The sequence below is a fragment of the Ailuropoda melanoleuca genome, chromosome 8 (assembly GCF_002007445.2).
Source record: "Ailuropoda melanoleuca isolate Jingjing chromosome 8, ASM200744v2, whole genome shotgun sequence".
In the NCBI taxonomy this organism is placed as follows: domain Eukaryota; kingdom Metazoa; phylum Chordata; class Mammalia; order Carnivora; family Ursidae; genus Ailuropoda; species Ailuropoda melanoleuca.
This window is the reverse complement of record NC_048225.1, coordinates 86,121,754-86,131,717: the sequence shown is the minus strand read 5'-3', so window position 1 is coordinate 86,131,717 and position 9,964 is coordinate 86,121,754.

Genomic DNA, 9,964 nt, shown 5'->3' with positions numbered 1-9,964 from the left:
AGAGAGACCCTGGGCCAGAGGGCATAGCTAAGTTATGCTCAAACTCTTGACCCATAGTAACAGTGAGATGATAAATGTGTGTTGTTTTAAGCTTCTAAGTTTTGTGGTAATTTGTTATGAAGCAGTAGATAAGTGATAGAATAGGAAAATGAATGTGACTTCCTCGTCATTTGAATGGAAGAGAGGCTTTGGGGAACAGTAACTTGTTAATTAACTCTGTATGAGAAGTTCACTTTTTGAGACTTTCACTAGAACTTCTGAATTTGGAAAACCAGTATAATTCTAGGAGAGGTAAAGAAACCTTGGGGAAGGATTCTTTGTATGAATGCTTTCCATACATCAAGGGTCTGAAAATGCAAGAGTTAAACGAGGTGTTTGTGGTAGCCAGTCTCCGACATGGCTTCCAGTCATCCATGCCTGCTGGTTTTCATGCCTATGTGTAGTCCTACCAGGAATCGGAGCTGACCTGTGGGACCACAGAATACTGCACATGTGACTGTCTGTGACTTCCAATGTTAAGCCATAAAATTGCACACTTGGATAATTTTCTTTGGTAGAAGCCATCTGCCATGTCTTGAGGATGCTCAAGAAACCCTATGGAGAGGTCCACATGGAGAAGAACCAAGTCTTCTTCCCAAGAGCCAGCAGAAACTTCCAGGCCCTTGGGAAGGTCTCCAGCCTCAGACGAGCCTTCAGATGACTGTAGCCACTGACCTCTGACTATAACCTCATGAAATACCCAAAGCAAAAGATACTCAGGAAACCACTACCAAATTCCTGACCCACAGAAACTGTGAGAGGTAATAAATGATTCTTGTTGTATGAAGTTATTATGTTTTAGGGTAATTTGTTGTACAGCAATAAGCAATATGTTTCTGGTCATTTTTATTGTACAATATGCATATCTTCAACCAATATTTTCTGTACATCTGCAATACATCATCTCGTTGTGCTAGAAGGGGGAGAAGTGTGGTGAGCAAGAACAGACACAGTGCCTGTTTTCATGGAGCAGACCGTTTATTTAGTAGTGATACAGATAATCAAATAATCAGATAAATAAATGCAAATTACCAGAGTGCCAAGTGCTACACAGGACAAAGACTATAGCTACTCTCGGCTGTGAGGGGAATCTACTTCAGATCAGAAAGATCTTCCTGAGGAAGCACACTGAACGAGGAGTTAGTTAGGCAACTGGGAGGGAGAGGGGAAGAGCATCTGGGCAGTGGAAGCAGTGTGTACAAAGGCCCTTTGCTGAGGGAGCATGGCAGAGGCACTGAAGGGAGGCCCCGGGGGCTGAGGCTCAGAGACTAAGGAGACAGAGGCCAAACCACATAGAGTTTTGTGGCCATTCTAAGGAGTTTGGGTTTTATACTAAGAGCAATGGGAAACATTTGAAGCCTTTTAAGAAGTAGAGAAATAGAATATGATTTCGATTTTCAAGTCTTTGATTTGAAAATATCTGGTCATGTAGAGATGGGATGGAAGGTGTCTGTGTGGTACCAGTTGAAGGCTGTTTCGGTAATCCAGGCACTTGCACCATCAGATGGTGTCCTTAGAATTCCCAAGCATAGTGGGTCTTCTTACTATTCTTTAAAAAGAGTAAGTTATATAGACATAATGCTTCATCTCTCAGAGTCTACCTGCTAACAAAATAAACAATGGCAGAGTCAAATAGGATGACATGCAGATATGTACGATGGCCGGGAAATTGAGAAACAACTCGAACGAAGACAATTAGTACAAAAAGGAAATACAACTGATATTTCTTAAAAATTTGATATGCCAGACATTTGACATTCTTAATGGGTTTATGCTCCATAACAACTTTGTGCCGTAGATGACATTGTTTTCACTTTGCAGATGAATATAGAGGCTCAGAAAGGCAAAGCAACATGACAAAGGCTATAGAGCTTGTTGGGTCTGTTTGTTCCAAAGTAAGAGCTTATTTTATTATGCCATAACACCTCCATCTCTTATAAGACTCCATTTGGAGTCCTTCATGTACTGGGAAAAGGTCTTGTTTATAACCAGACGCTGAAATTCTAGTTGATCACTACAATGTTTATATTTCTCCAGGCAATGTAATTGTCTGAGCTAACCTCATTAAAATGGAGACGGTAGGGCTGGCTGGGTGGCTCAGTCAGTTAAGCATCTGCCTTTGGCTCAGGCCATGATTCCATGGTCCTGGGATTGGGTCCCACATCGGCCTCCTTGCTCAACAGGGAGCCTGCTTCTCCCTGTACCCCTCCTGCTCCCCCTGCTCATGCTCTCCCTCATGCTCTCTCTCCCTGACAAATAAATAAATAAAATCTTTAAAAAATAATAAAAAATTAAAAAAACGGAGACAATAATACTTATAATCATTCATTCATTCATTCTTTTATCATTCAGTAAAATGTGCCTGGTCTTTCAGTGAAATATATGAAGGACCCAATTGCATACAAGTTTTATAAGCTGCCCAAAGGTAAATAGTCCATGGACCCTGCCCAGGAAGAACCTATATATGAAATAGACTCTTATTAGTTTGTGAAATAAGAATCCCCTGCTTCTAGGAACTTGAGTTACAACAAAAGTGTCCATATCAGTAAAGTATGATCCACCCTACTCCTCACAGTTGATTGGTCCAGAGGTTGGTTCCTGACTCAAGCTGGGCCAATCAGCATCCTTCTCTGGGACTTTGGAGGTGGAACTGAAAAAGAGAAGTCAGTTGTTGTCTGAACTTCAAGATGGAAAACTTGGGGGGTTCTGATGAACATGTTTTGTCATGTCACTGGTAAAGGAGAGGAATTTGGTTGGTAATAAAACCAAGAATGGCACAGACCTACAAAGGTAGGCATGTATTTTAGGTGGTTAGCATGTAAAGTTAAGCAGAACTTCAGTCACTGTTATGTTGTACAGCACCAAGGGGCACCATTTACACAGTTCCTATGAGTACCCCCCCCGCCCCGCCCAGAACATGACTGCATGGCATGAACGGGGACCCCTGGAGTTGTGCTATGAGACGGTCCTACTTTTAGTTGGTAGATAAAGGTCAGGGCCAAATAACTCAGGTATTGAATGTAATTGAAGAGCATGTGTGCTGTCATTCTACCCCTCTTATACCCGCTGCAGACTTCACTAATTATCGTGGTCTGCCTTCCCGCTGGTGCCTGACAGGTCCTACTCAGCCCAGCACTCCAGAGTCACCGTCAAGAGGCATGTGCCTTGCACATATACTTCCTGGCCCAACAGCTGTACCGCGTCATTTATAAGAGGCTTTCTCCGTGGCAGTTGTTTTCCCTCTGGCTGGAATCAACACTGGGGATTACATATAAGTTAAGGAAACCTTTTTCTTCTTATCTGAAGACCAAGAAAATTTGGAACCGGTACTCAAATCACTTGGTGGTACAATGGTTTAATTAACTTGACTTAAAACCAAGAATGATCAAGATTCTGGAATGCTAATTGGGTGATTTCTGATACCGTGCTGTTCCCTCTGCCTTGCATTCCCTTTCTGCTCATGTCTATCTGACAAACTCTTAGATAGTCTGCACCCTGGTGAAAAGGTTACATTCTTGCAGCTTTTCCCTATCATTCACTCTTGGAGAGCTTACTGCTCCCTATTTGATATTCTACCTGACTTTATTCCTTTCTCTATTCTAGCCTGTTTTCTATAGAATTGCAGGCTGTTTATGGGGTCCGTTCCCTACAATGTAGCTTCTGGGAGATAAGGATTGTGTCTTACATACTCTCAGTAGCCCCTGGCGTGTAGCTATTCAATTGGTTGACAGTGTGTGAAAGACTCTGTGTGGTTTTAGCTGTATCTCCTCAGAAAAATACCCTCAAGTCCTGAGAAAGGCAATCAAACTAGTCAATGAGGAGCCATGTGGGATTTCTGCAAGATGGCAAACTGATCATTCCATTTGGAACAGTAATTGTTGAGAAGAAAAAAAAAGATCAATGTTTTAAAACTAAAAAATCTAAAATTTAAGATCATAGAAACAACAAAGGGAACTTTAGGACATTTTTATCTTTAAATTTTGGAGCTGGGAAACCTGTAAGCATGACTTGAACCCATAAGAGAAGAGACAGATAAATTCAATTATATAAAAAGAAAATAACGTTTTCTTTTATATATAACATAAAAACCATCATAAAGTCAAAAGACAAAGTGCAGGAAAATATTTANAAAGTGCGGGAAAATATTTAACATTCCTATTAGAAACAAAAGGCTTACATTCCTGGGAGAGAGAGCTCCTACAATTCAATTAGAAAAAGATAACCAAGTGGTCAAGAAATAGAGAAACAGAAGTACGGGAAAGAAAACTGGCTCTTAAATCTATGAAAAGATGCTCAACCCACTTACGTGACAGGAAATGCAAATATACGTATGATACCAATTTTTTATTCTATAGATTTGCAAAGATAAAAATGTTTGATGGGGCACCCGAGTGGTTCAGTCAGTTAAGCCTCTGACTCTTGATTTCGGCTCAGGTCATGATCTCAAGGTCCTAGGATGGAGCCCTTGTATCTGTCTGTCTGTCCAGCTCTGTGCTCAATGGGGAGCCTGTTTGAGGATTCTCTCCCACTGCCCCTACCCCGTCTCACTCTTCCTCTTTCTCTCTCAAATAAACAAATAAATCTTTAAAAAATGTGTGATGACAAGCACATAGGGAAGGTAAAGAGGTGAGAAAACAAGCATTCTCCTACATGGCAGAGGAAGTGTACCGGAGAGGACTTCTAAGGGAGGCAATCTAGCCTCCAATAACTATCAAAATTATAAATGCTTTGACCTAAAATTCCACTTTTAGGAATTATCCATAAATAGGCTTGACCACATGTGAAATGGCTTTTGGTGTGTACAGTGTTATTCACTGTAGCATTCTTTGTAATTACAGAAGACTGGAAACACTGAAATCAATAGGGAAATGGCTAGGTAAACTACCATACATCTATTTATACAGTAGAAAATTATGCAATCGCACACACAAAATAAGGAAGTTCTTTATGTACTGTTAGGAAATTATTGCCAAAATGTAGTGTAATGAAAAAGCAAGGCACAGAACACTATGTATGCTATGCTAGTATTTATGTGAACAAAGGGAGACATATTATACAGGTATTTGCTTGTGACTGCATACACTCTAGCTAGAAGGATGATGAAGAATTTCATAATTTAATTGATTATTAAAAGGGGATCTGGATGGCAGGGAAATCACCATAGCACATGTTTTTGTCTTTTGAATGTCGAACCATATGAACAAATTACTTATTTGAAAATCAATGAAGAAAAATTAAAATGAATAAAATTATAAAATCATAGCTCAGTGACTATTTAGTCATCAAATTGAAGAAAATCTGAATTTAGAGGTACTTCTGTAATCTCGACTCAATTTTTGAATAAACTAAAGGAAGCACGATGTCATTCAGTGGTATTGTCTGTTTATGACACTCATTACCCTAAGAGTTGACAGCAGAAAATTCTAAATATACATAGAGTCAAGAAGGGTGGTGTAATGATTTTTAATGATTTGTTGCAGCATTGTTGGTAGCGTTGCTGGTAGCATTGTTTGTAATTGCGAAAGATCAGAAATCACTTTTCTTTACCTTTAAGGGAAACAAAAAGTGTTGGGACACGTCTCTGACCTTAACGGTGATGCCACAGAATACTGAAGGCTGTTCCATGTAAATTCCCTTGATGCCACTGCTGGCCAGATGTGAGCTGGAATCCTGTCCCTCAGCCACCGTCTCTGGTGACTTGCAAAGCCGCACACTATCCAGACCGCCCGTGCTCCCCATAATGGCTCTAATTTCTGCCTAAGGCTGACAAATGTTCAGCCTAAATGTCCACATTGCAGCCAATTGAACTTGTGATTGGATCTAGGCTATTTGAATCCAAGGAAGATTATTTAACTTTTTTCATAGTTCTCCATTTGTGCTTCAAATATGTTCTCCTATCCAGGCACCCCAGGATCTGTGTGTATAACTCAGGTTATCTTAGGGGTGCCTGGGTGGCTCAGTCGGTCAGGCGTCTGCTCAGGTCATGTTCCCAAAGTCCTGGGATCAAGCCCCTCTTCGGGCTCCCGCTCAGCGGGGAGCCTGCTTCTCCCTCTGCCCCTCACCCCGTTCATATTCTCTCTTTCTCATTCTCTCTCTCAAATAAATAAATAAATATATAAAATCTTAATAAAAAACTAACTCAGGATATTTTAGATGACTGCTCAATCAGTATGATGCAGCCAGTAGCTATCTGGTGAGCATCGACTGTGTCAAGGGTTGGCGGAGAATGAGTAAGACACTGCAGTGACTTCAGAAAGGTTGCCCAGCCCGGTAGAAAGTTCAAGAGGGTGTGTCCTCAAGAACAGGAGCTAAATGCTGGGCTGAAAAATACCGGCGTCTTAGAACCTGGGCGGTGGGATTCAGGAGCAGAATACTGTCCAATTTGTCTTTCATGTCGTCAGCCTTTAGGGAACTGTTTCCTGGAGAAGTAAGAGATGTAAACACAGATAGTTTATGTTTATTACTTAAACATCCAAGGAACAGAAATGAGGGGAAACAGACGCGAGCTGGGAAGCGCCATCCCACGTGGCTTGCGGTTTGGCTCCGCACGGTGGGGAAGCAGCGCCCCCTGGAGGCAGATGCTCTGCGCTACCTCGGCGTGTCCCTACTGGCTGGAGCGCCGCGTGCGCGCGGGCGCGCAGGACGTTTTGAAGCTGGGGTTTTCACATACTCTCCTAGCAGGGATGCTGGGCTGAGGTGGACATGGGGCGGGGGGAAGGCCACGGCAGGACTACGGACAGAAGCAGCCCTGTTGTAGACCACCCCTCTCGGAAATGTTCCCAGCCAATTCGATTTCTTTATTGGGTTCTGTCTTGCCATTCCCAGTCATCTTGGTGCTCTTTTGTACTTTGTCTCTAAGTTGAAGTTATTTGTAAATCTAAAGGGAAAAAATGTATTTAAAAATCAAGTCTGAGGGGCGCCTGGGGGCTCAGTCAGCGGCTTCAGCTCCGGTCATGATCCCGCGTTCCTGGGATCCAGTCCCCCCTTGGCTCCCTGCTCAGTGGGGTAGCCTGCTTCTCCCTCTCCCTCTTGCCCCTGCTTGTGTTCCCTCTCTAGCTGTCTCTCTCTGTGTCAAATAAGTAAAATCTAAAAATAAATAAATAAATAAATGAAGATCAAGTCTGAGATTTTGGGTTATTTGCTCAATTGCTGTCCAAAGCAACCTATGGAACTAAACCCCAGCATTTTCATGGTTTAGAAAGAAGCCGTTTAAACAATTCGAGTCCGTTGGGGAATTGTGGGAGGGCCTCACTGAAACTAATCACGAATCTGCCTGAGCGCCACCTCTTCAATGAGCAGCAATGAGTCGCAGGGCCAGGCAGGAGGAGGCCCAGGAGTGCAGAGAGGAAAGAGGGCGGGAAGGCAAGCAGCTGCAGGAATGAAGAGAGAAAATAATTAGGGAAAGGAAAGCAGACCGGGAAAATGCCAACAAGGAGTGGAAAGGGTATAGGTAGACAACAGCAGTGAGAGTTTATCCAGACCCATACGAACTCACCTACGTGTGGGGGGGCTACGCGCAAAGAACTTGGTAGAGTCACTGTTATTGGCGCTGAGCCTGGTGAGCGGTGCCTTGCTTCCTTATCCACACGGGTCTGTGATTTTGATTCGGATTTCCTCAAGCCCAGAGTTACCCCAGAGATGTCCCATCTCCCAGGATTTCTCCTGCAAAAACTCTAATTCTCAACTGGCTTTGAAAACAGAATGAGGGCAACTCTGGGATCCTCCTCGGAGATAAGCTGACAATTTGGGGTACCTCCAAAATGGGGCACCGGTGAATTACAATGGAGGTGACCAAAGTGACTTTACGAATTCAGCTAGGCAAATAATTTCTAGTTATGACCAACAATGTATTGAGCTTGGCTAATGAAATGAGAGATTGAGGCTCTGGTTCTTGCTAAATGGAATTAGGACAAAACTAATTAAAATAGAAGTTTATTAGTTAAAATACATCATCTGTGAAAACATGGAAAACAGAGAACATATTGAAAATACTGCATGAGTGGGGTGGCTCAGTCAGTCAAGCATGGGGCTCTTCTTGGTTTCCGCTCGGGTCATGATCTCAGGGCGGAGAGACTGAGCCCCGTGTTTCCTCGGGCTCAGTGCGGAGCTGAGCGTGCAGTCTGCTTAAGATCCTCTCACTCCCTCTCCCTCTGCCCAACCCCCACTCTCTCTCTCTCTAACCCCCCCCAAACTAAAATTGCATGAAGAGCAAGACACAGAGAAATTACATGCTTTGAGAAGCCCTCAGCCACTTTTTTCTAGTGGAGTTCAGCATGAGTGTTGAACGCTAATCTCACAACTTTAAAAATCATCAAAACGCAAATAAAACTCACAGTGAAGAAAGAGCTCTGCTCCGAGAGCTGGTGGCTATGTCTTGTAGTACCTCTTCAAATCTTCTCACCTCGGCACCTGTCAACTCTCACCTCTCTGAAGGGCTCCCGGTGGATTTTTCCTCCCAACAGTAGCCCCCATGCATCCAGGGTTGAGATTTCCAGAGAAAGCCCCAGTCCTCATCTGTCCTGGAAATATCTGTATTCCCCAAGCACCAGACTTGAGAGAAAAGTGTGGTATAACCTTGGAGTCAGGCAGACAGGAGTTGGAATTTTGGTTCTGGCCCCTACAAACCATGGGATCTTACATATTTCTCTAAGCTTCAGTTCTGAAGATAAAGTATACAATGGGCTTGATGCCTCATAAGTACTCAGTAAAGGGGGCTTTTGTGTTTTAATCCATTTACTCGCACTCAGGATCTTGCTTTGGAAATTAAAAGCCGTGGTATGCTGGGGGTACTACGTCTTTAGTTTCCTGCTATTTGTGTTCTAACTATCTGGGTTAGGTTTCGTATCTTTTATAAAGTGCATGTAAGCCTCGGCCACATGGACCTAGGCAGGATTACTGATGTTTCAATGTTAACAGACTCCTTCGAAATGCACTCTCAAAACACAACTGGCCATTTTAAGAAATGATCAAAAATATTCAGAGGATAAAATTATTCATATCTGTTTTTTATAAGTGAAGTTATTACTAATTTACTCTTACTCTTCTATTAGGTCCTTCATGATCGTGGGGAACACAGTAAATGCTTAAAAAATAAGTATTTGTCAATTTGTACCATCTACAGATGGATTACACGTGTAGGTTACTGAGTTTCCTTAAGACATCAGCATACTTCCTATCAAGTATGACTGTTGCCTACATGGTGTGATCACCTAATGACCAGGAAAGGGGATGTATGCCATTTCCCCCCCTTTAAAAATGCCAAGAGCAAAACCAACAAAAATGGCTCAATGAAACAAAAACCCCAGAGATTCAAGTGGAAGGGAATGGTAGGGAAAGAACTACTTTGTGCCAAAAGTGCCCCTGGGCATTTGGATCTGTTTTCTGCCATCATCCTGACCACCTGACTATCCCCGCCCCCCACAGGCGGACCCGGCTCCATAGTCAGCATCATCCCAACTCCCAGTCGGCACAGACGAATCAGGGGAACTAGTGGTTTCCTGCCGGCATCCGCTCTGAGTCAGTCCCTGGGCTGCACTCATTGTTAAATATTTACTATCTCCCTGAATGAAGCTGATAGGCTGGCAGATTTTGAACACACCCATTTTGGGGACTATAAAATAGGGAACTCCAGAATCTTCTCCAACACGATAGCCATGAAAAGGACGTTAAGAAGGATTTTACAAAGTATTGCAGTATCACTTTTCATTTTCAAGTTTGCCAGGGTAAGTGATGCAGTACCTACTTGACTACCTATTATTTCGCTTCGCTTAACTCACAGCCCTCTGACTTGCCCATTCAGTTTCTAGAACTTTGAAGCAGGAATCTAATCAGGGCTGGTGTGGAGACAAGAGAGGCTGCCATGTGAGAATGGGTGTACGGGCCAGGAGTAATGATCACAGCTGCTAGGCTACTTGGCATATTCCAG